Raw genomic sequence first — 12,000 nt, 5'->3', positions numbered from 1 at the left:
GGGGGCGTGAGGACTTGGATTGGGAACCTCTGCCTTGAAGGACCTATCTGAGAGATAGGACTCAAACCACTGGAGTGTGGTTCCTTAGATGCCCTTTGCCAATATGGTTGACAGGAGGATCTGGTGGTTAACCGTGTCAAAAGCAGCGGACAGATCCAGCAAGATAAGTATTGAAGATTTGGAATCCACTCTTGCCAGTCTTAGGGCTTCAACAACTGAGAGCAAGGCAGTCTCGGTTGAATGTCCACTTCTGAAACCAGACTGGTTGCTGTCCAGGAGATTGTTCTGTGTGAGAAAGGCAGAGACTTAGTTGAACACAGCTCGTTCAAGTGTTTCTGCAATGAAAGGAAGAAGGGAAACCGGTCTGTAGTTCTCTAAAAGAGATGGGTTAAGGGTAGGTTTCTTAAGTAGTGGGTTTATACAAGTCTGTCTAAATGCTGAGGGAAACACACTAGTGTGAAGTGTTTTGGATATGGATAATTGTATTGCTATTTACCTGTTTCAATGTTAAGTTATTCGCTTGTTTTAAGTTAATGCCATATATGCTTTGATACAAAGATGCTTGCATTTTCAATATTTGCGTTGTTAGGATGAGTAAGCAACAGTTGTGAAATACAGGCCTATGAGTATGATTAGATTAGATTAGATTAGGTTAGATTAGATTAGATTAGATTCAACTTTATCGTCACTGTGCAGAGTACAAGTACAGAGCCAATGAAAAGCAGTTAGCATCTAACCAGACGTGCAACTATCAGAGTATATAAATAAATACAGAATATGTGTATATATAGTGCACAGCATAAATGAGTACCCCCTCTAAAACTTAAATTCAGCAATTATTCTTTACTTAGAAGACATGTTAGGGTTCTTTGGAGATGTAATGTTCCAACAAGCCTGCTTAATCAATTACCAAAGTAGAATGTCAGAATTATTCAGCAAAATAAGATTTTCTTATCAAAGTGATGCAATTTTGTGTTGCAAAAATGAGTACGCCCTCCGGAAAGTTACTAAAAAAAAAAAAAAAAGTGTATAGGTTTAAGGCTATTTTTGATCAACAGGTAAGTATATTGATATATATTAATAATGTATACTAATTTCCTGGCAATTAAAAGGGTTATATAGCCCACTGAATCTTACTCAGACTTAATGCTGGCAGCAGTGGAACCACTTGGGAGAAAACTGCCAAGTGACTTATTTCTTAGCATAAAAGAGGACAATGGTACAAGAGGAATACTAAATTATTGTTTTAAGTGTGAAAATATAGCAGAAGTAGCACCAACATTCAAAACCAATGGACTTGTGATAAGGCTCCTGAAATATTCAGGTCTTCACTTTAAGTGTTCATTTAGTGATGAGTGAATTTTTGCTAGAAAAAGAGCAGAAGAAATAACATGCAAGTGTCTCCAGAGCCGGCAAAAGCTATGAAAAGAGTGACACTTTATCTCACAGAGTATGACGCAGCCTGCAGAAGTGACATGCATGGTTGTTGTCACCACTAGAATAACCAACAGTAGCCAAAGCAAAATAAACTCATTCAACCTCTTCCAAGGCCCATATTTACAAAATATAGACTTCTGGGAATCCATACTCTGGTATCAACTGACCAAGTCAATCATTTCGGATCCAGAAGCATCCAAAATGTTCTGGTGTTGCTAGAGGAAGAGTACAGTGAGAAGTGCTTGGTACCCACAGTGAAGTTCAGTGGTAGTAAAGCTTTTATTTAGACATGAATGAGTGCTGAAGGTGTGAGGGAATTGAGCTTTATCAATGCTGGCATGAGCTCAAACACTAATGTGTGATGTAATACAAAAACTTGAAACAGAAGATGCTACCCTCCCCTCATTCACTGCATTATTGGGCAGTTTTTTCAGCATGACAATGAACAGTGTTGGGGAAGGTTACTTTTAAAAGTAATACACGTTTGTACAGTAGAACACAGGAGAAGAAGGTTCAACACTCTTCACCAATAAAAAAAAAACACAATGAAGCACAATTGTTAGTTTATCTAAAGTCATATTTGCTTATTAGTATGGTTGAACTGGATCATTAAAGGTCAGCAGCAAAGGCATTGGTTAATAAAATGGGAGTAGATACATTTGTGTTATTTAACATATTTAATTATTGCAGGTTTGCGTCATATTCTGAGTTTGCATTTCAATGTTTTATTTTTTTTTTATTTTTGATGAATATTATTTTTTTTGTTAGTGGGATGAATTAATGCACAATCACATTTAGTCTAGAGCTACATCATGTTCACACAGTGCACACAACGCCTCTGTACTTCCGATTTCTCTCAGTATGGGGACAGGAGACTTGTCAGTAATAAATGGGAAAACAAAGTAACTGGCGTTACTTTTTTGAAAAAGTAAATCAGATATTTTCTTGTAAATTAAAAAGTAATGCGTTACTTGTTACTTGAAAAAAGTAATCTGATTACGTAACTCGCATTACTTGTATGAATATATTCATTCTCTCAAGGTGAAAATCCTTCAGTGGACATGTATTTCACTCAATCTTAATGCTCTTGAGCAGCTGTGGAGGATTCTGTAGAGATGAGCTAAGCATGGAGGTACTGAGGGTCCAGGAAAGATCCTCAGAGAGATGACACCAAGGAACTTAAAGCTTGCCACGCACTCCACTTCAGCCCCATCAATGTAGATAGAAGTGTGGTCCTTCTTAGTCTGCCATTAAAGGCTCAGGAATAGCTGGAGCAGTTTTTGGATGTTTAGGGGAAGAAACTCTTAAGGAAATAGAGTATATGAGGTTTAGATTAGGTCCTCAGCAAACAGGAACAGAAAGAGTGACTAGAGGTTCTCCGAAATTGGAGAGTACAGCACATACTACACTGAAAAAAATTATAAACGCAACACTTTTGTTTTTGCCCCCATTTTTCATGAGCTGAACTCAAAGATCTAAGACTTTTTCTATGTACACAAAAGGCCTATTTCTCTCAAATATTGTTCACAAATCTGTCTAAATCTGTGTTAGTGAGCACTTCTCCTTTTGCCGAGATAATCCATCCACCTCACAGGTGTGGCATATCAAGATGCTGATTAGACAGCATGATTATTGTACAGGTGTGCCTTAGTCTGGCCACAATAAAAGCCCACTCTAAAATGTGCAGTTTTATCATACAGCACAATGCCACAGATGTTGCAAGTTTTGAGGGAGCGTGCAATTGGCATCCTGACTGCAGGAATGTCCACCAGAGCTTTTGCCCGTGAATTGAATGTTCATTTCTCTGCCATAAGCTGAGGCAAAGGCATTTCAGAGAATTTGGCAGTACATTCAACAGGCCTCACAACCGCAGACCACGTGTAACCACACCAGCCCAGGATCTCCACATCCAGCATCTTCACCTCCAAGATCGTCTGAGACCAGCCACCCAGACAGCTGCTGCAACAATCGGTTTGCATAACTAAGGAATTTCTGCAAAAACTGTCAGAAACCGTCTCAGGGAAGCTCATCTTCATGCTCGTCGTCCTTATCGGGGTCTCGACCTGACTGCAGTTCGTCATCGTAACTGACTAGAGTGGGCAAATACTCACATTCGATGGCATCTGGCACTTTGGAGAGGTGTTCTCTTCACGGATGAATCCCGGTACTCACTGTACAGGGCAAATGGCAGACAGCGTGTATGGCGTCGTGTGGGTGAATGGTTTGCTGATGTCAATGTTGTGGATTAAGTGGCCCATGATAGTGGTAGGGTTATGGTATGGGCAGGCGTATGTTATGGACAACGAACACAGGCCCATTGTTGTGCCATTAATCCACAACCATCACCTAATGTTGCAGCATGATAATGCACGGCCCCATCTTGCAAGGATCTGTGCACAATTCCTGGAAGCTGAAAACATCCCAGTTCTTGCATGGCCAGCATACTCACCGGACATGTCACCCATTGAGCATGTTTGGGATGCTCTGGATCGGCGTATACAACAACGTGTTTCAATTCCTGCCAATATCCTGCAACATCCAGCACAGCCATTGAAGAGGAGTTGCCCAACATTCCATCAAGCCACAAATGGTGGTCAAATCAGATACTGACTGGTTTTCGGACCCCCCGGACTCCCCAATACAGTAAAACTGCACATTTTAGAGTGGCCTTTTGTTGTGGCCAGCCTAAGGCACACCTGTGCAATAATCATGCTGTCTAATCAGCATCTTGATATGCCACACCTGTGAGGTGGATGGATTATCTCGTCAAAGGAGAAGTGCTCACTAACAACGATTTAGACAGATTTGTTAACAATATTTGAGAGAAATTGGCCTTTTGTGTACATAGAAAAAGTCTTAGATCTTTGAGTTCAGCTCATGAAAATTGGGGGGAAAAACAAAAGTGTTGCGTTTATAATTTTGTTCAGTATATAATGACTAACTGTAGTACACAGCCAAGTAGTAAAGAACAATCTGAAGAAGACAGCAGATTGTTAATAAGAAATATAATTATAGAAGTTTTGAGTAGAGGAAACAGGGAAATACATAAGGTTCCAATGAGTCCAGTTATAGAGGGTCTTATAGCTGGAATAATAGAAATGTTTCAAGCAAACCAAGTAACTATAAACCTCATTGTTAAAGAGGAACAAGAGGAAATAAAGAGTATTATTAAGAGGCAAAAAGAGAGATATGAGAAAACGGTATGATTATCAGATTGTATAAACTCCTCACAACCTACTGCACCATTTAGTGAGGATTTTGAACGTAAAGTGACAGAATACCACTCTCAGGGTCAGGAGAATGGCTGTCAGATTCAGATGAACAGGAAACAACGGACAGTGACAGTAGTGAGTCATCAGAAAATGGTATTAGAGAAGTAAGATTGCTAAATAAGAGAGCACGCAAGTTAGAGCTAAAAAGAGTGTGGCATCAAATAAATAATGATTGGCCTGAAGTTAATATTAAAGGGATAAAATATAAAAATCCTAGCATCATCCTAGATGTATGTTACAATACATTGTGTATACACTCAAAGAGTGACAGCTTTTTAGTGGTTATGAGCATTCTTTGCAAGCTTTCTAGTCTATAATCCATTTAAAATGTAAAACTTTTTTTTTCGGCCACACACACGTTGCAAAGTTTTGGGAATGACGTCTGCATATTTATGCAGGATTCACTCTCGAAGTAGCATTGATTTACAAATCAATTGACAAAACTATTATGGGTGATTCAATCCTTATCTACTTAAAGACCCAGCTTTTGAAAAATACATGAATCCTTATGAATAATGACAATGGCCAAGTCTCTGATTCAATTTTATGAGATACCTTTAAGGCAGTCATAAGGGGTCATATTATTGCTTATGAAGCTGTTATTAAGAAAAATAATAATAGCAGGCTTTTAATAATTGAAAATTTATTAACAACAACAAGGAATATAGAAAATCTGGATTACAACAAGATTACGATAAGATATTGAATTTAAACTATGAATATAATTCGATTCTAGTTAAAAGAGTTGAGAATATCTTACTTAAATTGAAACAAAAACCCTTTGAATTGGGTGATAAGCCAGAAACTTTATCAGCAAGACAATTAAGGGGTGAGCAAGCAAAGCAAACCATTCACCAAATTAAATAAAAAACAGGTGAAATTATAACCAGTCCAGAAGAAATTAATGAATCTTTTAGGGATTTTTGTTTGGATCTTTATTCTTCAAAATGTAAAGTTATTCAAGATGATTATGTTTTTATTTAATGGATGTGAATTTAATAAAGCCTTCTTTTTAAAACTAGCCCCTTATTTATTGAGAATGATTAATGACTCTTGTGAAAATGGCAGACTCCCCAATTCATTATATGAGGCCAATATTTGTGTTCTTTTAAAGAATGGAAAAGACAACATCGACCCGGCCAATTATAGACCTATATCGCTTCTCAGTTTTGATCAGAAGGTGATAATGAAAGTTTCGGCAAACGGACTTGGACATCATATCTCAGTACACCCAGACCAAACTGGTCTTATACCAGGTCGCTTTTCCTTTTGCAATGTTCGTCTCCTACTTAACATGAAGTGTCTCCCTCATCAAAATTAATTGGGATAAAAATCTGTATAAAAAAATCAATACGGATATTAAATCAAATAAGGAAACATGTTAAATCACCTGACGTCTCTGTTCTCTCACCCATAGTGAACAATCACGTTTAAACCCTCTCAGTTAGACCAAGGTTTTATTGTATATAAAAGCAAAGGTCTGAGGTCTATTGGGGATCTATACATAGATGGTAAATTTGCATCTTTTTGTCAGTTGCAATCTCCCAGGTTTTGATTTTTTTCAGTACTTACAAGTGAGACATTATGCTCAAATGGTCATTCCATGTTTTATTGACAAAACTAAATCTTATACATTTGAGCAATGTTTTTTGGTAAATCCAAGCTCTAGACATCTGGTTTCAGGCTGTTTTAGTGCTTTCCAACTGCCTGTGAGCACAAGCTATATAAAAGAAGCCTGGGCTTAGGAATTTGATGAAGAAATGCCCGATGAAACCTGGAATGAAAGCCTCAAAAGGATTCAAGACTGTTCAATAAATGCGAGGCACATGTTGATTCAGTTTAAAGTTATTCATGGATTGTATTATTCCAAAACTAAATTTAGTAAAATATTTAATTCTATCTCCCCAGTTTGCGACAGATGCAAAATGAACGAGGGTTCCTTGTCACACGTTTTGGTTTTGTCCTAAACTGTTTTATTTTTGGACTGCCATATTTGATTTTTTTTTTCAAAGGTTTTTCAAAAGGAATTTAAGCCAGACCACTGTCTTGCAATTCTTGGATATTCTGAGACATTAAACACTCTTCCAAATTCCCAACAATGACATCTATTGATGGGCATGACTCTTGCAAAAAAAAAAAAGCAATACTTTTAAACTGGAAATCTTCAAACTGTCCATGTTTCAAAGCTTGGTTGGGTGAATTGTTTTGTGTCATACAACTGGAGAGGATACATTCCTTGGAGCCCAAATCTCATCAACAATTTCAAACTGTATGGCAACCCTTTGTGGATTTCCTCAAAACTGAATACTGTATTACCATTGTTCTCATTGTAATAATGGAATTTATTCTAATAACCAAATTGAATTTTATGATTATGATTATGAAATTTTTTTGCTTTATGTTTTGTATTGTTTTCTAGGGGTTATTATGGTTGTACCATTTGGTTTCCTTTGTACTCTTTCAGGTTAGTAAATTATGAAAAAAAGGGTAAAATATATATATATAAAAAGACCTAATAACAAAAAAGGGTACAATAACAAAAATAACAGACCAGCATACTAAAAGTATACTAAAGTACTAAAAATAACCAGCATACTAAAAGTAAATGGCATTTGGTCTAAAAGATATTTGGTCAAAGGTGACTAAAACAGTATGTGATAAACAGGATGTGCTGCAAAATGAAGAAGTGAAACTTAAGATAATGATTGGCATACATAACCAGATAGGAATTTAGAGTTGAGACACAATTAGTACAGAAAAGAAGAACAAACTTCATAGTTACAAATGTACAGCATGAAAAAAAAATAGGAAATCCTGTTAGCTTGAAATGTAACAGGCTATTTGTTAGAGGAAACTGTGTAATTTGGATGTTTTGGAGAATATATATGGTGGGATGGTCCAGCTAAAGATGAACCAAAGTGCAAGAAAAATCTGAAGGAAAAGCCTCTAGAAGCACAGAAGATTATGAGTAATCAGTATAGTGAGCATCCAGGAGCCAAGGAGCTCTGTGTGTTGTCTGCAAGGAATGCAGAATAAAGTATCCCAAGCTGGAGATACTAATGACTCAGAGAACAGGTGATCAGAATGTACATGGACAGGTTAGAAAAGGATAAAATGCAAGGAATGCATTAGTGATATAGAAAGAGGAGAACTGCTGGTACAAGGGAGGCATAGGATGTGGGCATGGAATAAAGCTCGTGATTTGTTGAGCAGTAGAGGAAATGCAACAAGTGTGTGCCTAGATAATGACAATTATCTAAGACAGCTAAGCAACAGCAGATTATTCCTGGACATCAAGATGTCATACAGGAAAAGATGATTTGCAAAGCAAATGGATGCTAGTTGATCCCAAAAGTCTGAGACCTGAACTAGAGAGCCTGAAAACTTGTTTTGATGGAAATGAACGAAAAATTAAACCAGAAAAAGGAAAAGGAATTATCTGGTCAATTGTAACCATTGCTAAAGTGCTAATGGAAAATGGTGATGGAGAACAAATAAGGTCACCAAAAGTTAATTTTCCAAGGCAAGGCGAATGTGACAAAGAAAATGGTAATATGAAATTCCAATTTGGACAAAGTGATGAAGAATGTTGGCCAAATAGAATAACTGAAAAAGATGGCAGGATGTTTTGTGTGACTATAGACTTCTGGAAGGGGGAAAGCCCTCTGAAAAAGAAAGGTGCAAAACCTACAAAACAAAAACCTATTATGAAACGAGAAACAGAAGATATACTGACACACAGACTTACTCTGATGATTAAGGTAGTCATGAATTTGACTATAACATTACAACCCGAAAAACTTGCCTGTGCGGTTGAAATGGAACTGGCTCGGGAATAAAGTTGCAGGGTTATTCTTGAGTCAGACAAGACCGTTGGAAAAGGGGATGGAGGGGGCCCCCGTAAAACTACCATTAAATGTTTTTGTTTTATTTTTCAGGAACTATGAAATTGGATGATGGAGATAAATGAGAAAATTGGGCAAGAAAAATGAAGAAATGGAAAGAGCCGTGCATGCCCATACCAGTATTACTAGTAACTTTAGTAATAGGGACCATAACCTTAGCAGGGATATGGCCTTTGGTTGATTTAGCAACCCAATTGATAGTAGTGGACCAAATCTATGTACAAGAAGTTGCAAATTGTACTTTAGTAGAGATAAAAGTGTTAAACTGCAAAAAGTCTACTTTAGAAGAATGTAGCCAATGTACAGAAATTATTAAATAAGTGTTTGTTGAAATACTGAAATGTAATATAATGGGGTAAAAGAATATTGTATATTGGAAAAAAAAAAAGTTGATAAACCAAATTTTTGTAAATGCTTTACACTGAAGGTACAATAAGAAATTGTTAAGAATTTAAAAGGGTATGGGATGTTTTATTTCATAGACAGAGGCATTGCTGGATATGGGGGAAGAGAAGCCCCTGGTATCACGATCTCTAGCTGGAGTGCCCGTGAGCTCTCCTAGAGGGCACTCCATCCCAGATTTTTACCACTCCATCAAAGACTTCTTTTCCCATAATCCTTTGCCCGGACTCATCAACACTCACTCTTTGCACCTGTGTCTCATTTATCCTGTCTGCTTAACCTATATAAGTCTGGTTTAGTTTATCGTTCTTTTTGAAGTCTTGTAAGTGTTACACTGCTTCTCTGAGTGTTTCTCTTGTATCTTGTTTTTTGGGCTCTTAGCCTATGTTCTGGATTACCCTTTTGCGTGTGCTCTCAACCTTGTTGTTTAGTCGGACTGATTGCCTGTGTGTTGACCCTTGCCTACTGTCTGATTTTGATTCTGGACTTTCCTAATAAACACTGCATTTGGATCCTCAGTCCGTCTCAGAGCAGTTCCATAACACCAGGAGCCCAGAAGGAAGCTGGCGGCCAAGGTCTTGCTTGAGACCCAAATCCCAACCACGGGACACTGTAACAAGTGTGAGAAGGACAGGAGAGGCCGTACCTTTATCTGTGAGGATCCAAAAGGGGAGTACATTGGAGCATGCCAACATGAAATAACCAATTTACCGCTTTTGAGGCAAAAATGTGGGCAATACCTAACCATTGTGAAGCAGAGTATAAAGATTTGGCCCCATCATGATATTATAAGAGATCTGGTGCTTAGAGAAGATGTTGAAACCAAAAAAGGGGAAATCTGGATTAATGAGTACATGAATGTTATTGGGAAAATGAAGAAAACTATAAAAGGGTCAGATATACATTGAACTAATGAAGTTCAACAAAAAGACCAAAACCTTTGAAGGGTATATGCACATGAAAATTAAAGAATAATAACGATGTTAGATTGTAACCAGGAAAATAGCAAGAAGGGGGTCTTTTGGATGTGAATAATTGTATTGCTATTTACCTGTCTCAATGTTATGTTATTTGCTTGTTTTAAGGTTTATGCCATACATACTTTGATACAAAGATGCTTGTACTTGCAATATTTGCTTTGTTAGGATGGGTAACCAACAGTTGTGAAATACAGGCTTATGAGTATGATGCTATGTAATCAACCACAAAGGTTAACAAGAGTGTACATGGATGAATAGAGCATGTTGCAACATTAAGTGGAGGTGAGCCAGCGAAGACTACAATGAAGAAGAGGAAGAATGTGAGATGTAGACAGCAACATAAGTGACACAGGAAAGACCACCGCCTTAAGTATGAGTTACAGAGACTGACACACCTACAACAGGAAGAGTGGATGATACAAGACATTGATTTTTTTAATTACAAACTGAGCCTCAAGAACAACCACAAGAGAGTCTTTTATGACATTCCTGAAGAATTTCAACTTGCGGCAGTTGAGTGCTTTATGGTTTAGGCTAGATTTGACTATCCTTACCCTACCTGAATAATCATAGGGTTAATGGTATAAGATAAAAGGACACACCGAGTAACAGAAGGGATGTGTTAATGATGTGAGTGCAAGTACAACTGCAGGAGAAATGGCTTGAAGGAGATGAGATGGAACAGGATCAAGCGGACAAGTATAGGATTATGAGTTTGGAGACTTGAAAGGTTGGGAGACTTCTTCCTCAGAGAATGCCTCTTTTGTAATGGGTTTCATTGGTTTTGTCTCGTCTAGTGATGTCCGGATCGCAAACGTTTCGTTCTATTTAACAGGATCTTCTTAGTGAACCGGTCGTACCAGTTCACCAAATCGAACTGAATCGTTTGAAACGGTTTGCGTCTCCAGTACGCACTAATCCAAAAATTACTTAAGTTATTCAGTTTATAAACGTGCCTTACACTCCCTCTGATGCGAAATAAACCAATATCCCGAGTTATTCAGTTAATCCTAACAGTACATTGATTGAACTGCTAAAAGAGAACCGATGATGAAATGTGCATGAGATGAGCAGCTGGACTGAGTCTGGTCCTGTGTGAGATGGCATTACAGGGAGAATTCCAAACAGAAGTGAGCATCCCTATGCCCTACTCCCTTCGAAGGGCAGAGCCCTTGAAATGTGTTTTTTGAAGGGTCTAGGGCATTGAGGCTGATTTATAGTTCTGCATCGGATGAACACCATAGCCTCTACGTCGTAGGCTGTGCGTCAGTTTTCATTTATACTTCTGCGTCGTTGTCCACGTCGACGTGCAGTACACATGCAAACCGCTAGTCTGCAGTGTCCACGGGTATGTGGCTGGTGTTACCCGCAGTACCACGACAAAAGCTGAAGAAGAAGCAGCTTGTCGGTAAAGCTTCAGCCGTGACTGCGGCAAATAAATATCAAAGAACAGATAATTTATTTAAAACTACAAAGAGATGACAACGGAACAGCAGAAGATGGCATTCTCGACAAGGACTTGTAACGTACCATGATAGAACAACTGTTTGTCACGAACAACAAAATGATGTAATGCTACATTTTATAATAAATGAAAAGACACTTGTTCTTTGCTTTGTTTTATTTTAAATAAGAAGGTGTAACATTAAAATATATTAAAGTGCAAAAAAACACACACAAAACTCAAATACATACGGAGGGAGGGGTACTAGCAGACCAATCACAGCCATTGCAGTCCGCATAGATTTGACGCGCTGTGACATTTCTGGAGAGGTGCACCTCAGGCTACTCCATAGCCTGCAAGTACTACGCACAACCTATGGCGTAGCTACAGGGTAGTTTCGACGCGGAAGTATAAATCAGCCTTTACTGTCTCGTATAAGCATTTGGAACTCCCTTGGCGAAGGGAATGACTGACCAAATGTTACCTTGACAACGCTGAGGTGCGTGCAGCATTCAGCACTCCACCAGTTGTTGCAAATATATATTTCTTCTCATTATTAT

The sequence above is a fragment of the Cyprinus carpio genome, chromosome B19 (genome assembly GCF_018340385.1).
Source record: "Cyprinus carpio isolate SPL01 chromosome B19, ASM1834038v1, whole genome shotgun sequence".
NCBI lineage: Eukaryota > Metazoa > Chordata > Actinopteri > Cypriniformes > Cyprinidae > Cyprinus > Cyprinus carpio.
This window is presented reverse-complemented; position numbering follows the sequence as displayed.